This window comes from Fragaria vesca, linkage group LG1, assembly GCF_000184155.1.
Source record: "Fragaria vesca subsp. vesca linkage group LG1, FraVesHawaii_1.0, whole genome shotgun sequence".
In the NCBI taxonomy this organism is placed as follows: Eukaryota; Viridiplantae; Streptophyta; class Magnoliopsida; order Rosales; family Rosaceae; genus Fragaria; species Fragaria vesca.
The window spans coordinates 11,928,195-11,929,274 of NC_020491.1; positions in this window are offsets into that span (position 1 = coordinate 11,928,195).

Sequence of the window (1,080 nt, forward strand, 5' to 3'; positions counted from 1 at the left end):
CCACACAAAAAACTCTCACGTAGATGAGACGCAACTGCCCATATAAAAATTTTGAGACATTTACCTTCCGACGATAGGGCTCCCCATAGGGAATAATAACGGTAAATAGTAGACACGTTGTGATTCCGATGACTAAAATTTACAAACCAAAATTCGACCGTCTGATATGATCATTATGATGAAAGATGTCTATGGTAAAAAATTCAATTGGATTGGACGACGTTAAGGGCTCGATCAAAACGGTCAACTCTAATCTGAAATAAGAAAACTGCATTTTAAAACCCTAAACGGACTCGGATGGCCAAAAAGGCCCATACATCATGGCAATAGCAATAAGTTTGACTCGTAGGGCCGTTACGCTTCCAGAAAGGTATCACAATAGTCAATCGGACACCAAAAACCAAATCTGCAGCATAGTGAATAATAAGGGTAAATTGCATTGACCGCAACTATCGACACGGAGACTTTACCGGAATACCGTGATTTTTTAACTGTAGACGTATTTCACCATTCTGGTCATATCTTATTTCACGACTTTTTTGCGTTTGAAGGTTCTACGTATAGTTTTTTTTTCCCAGATGAGTTGTTGTCCAGATCTGCAAATATAAGACACTTTAGCCGACGAAATTATATTTTTCGTCGGCTAAACTTTTAAAAATTTCGTCGGCTAAAGTTCACAGACTATAGCCGACGAAAAAAATTATTCAGACGACGAAATTTTAATTTCGTCGGCTAAAGTTGACCATAGCCGACAAAAATTTTTAATTAGCCAACGAAGGGAAATAATTCGTCGGCCTGGTTTTTTTATTTTCGTCGGCTAAAGTCTTTCTTTTGGTAGTGACTTTTTCCTCATATCTCTCTTTCTCAAACCTTTTGGATCTGTCAAAAGCATAAAGCTTCTCACTTTCCGACTCCTCTGTCTCCTAACTAGACAGTTTGAGGTTCAGTAACCGCAACCCCCAAACCGGACGGGGTGGGCAATTTCAAAAATTGGTTCAATTGGGAGGTCAAATTTGCGTGCGGTGCTATTTAGCATTGGGTTCGTGATGCTTTGCTCTTTCTGAATGAGTCCAATTAGGG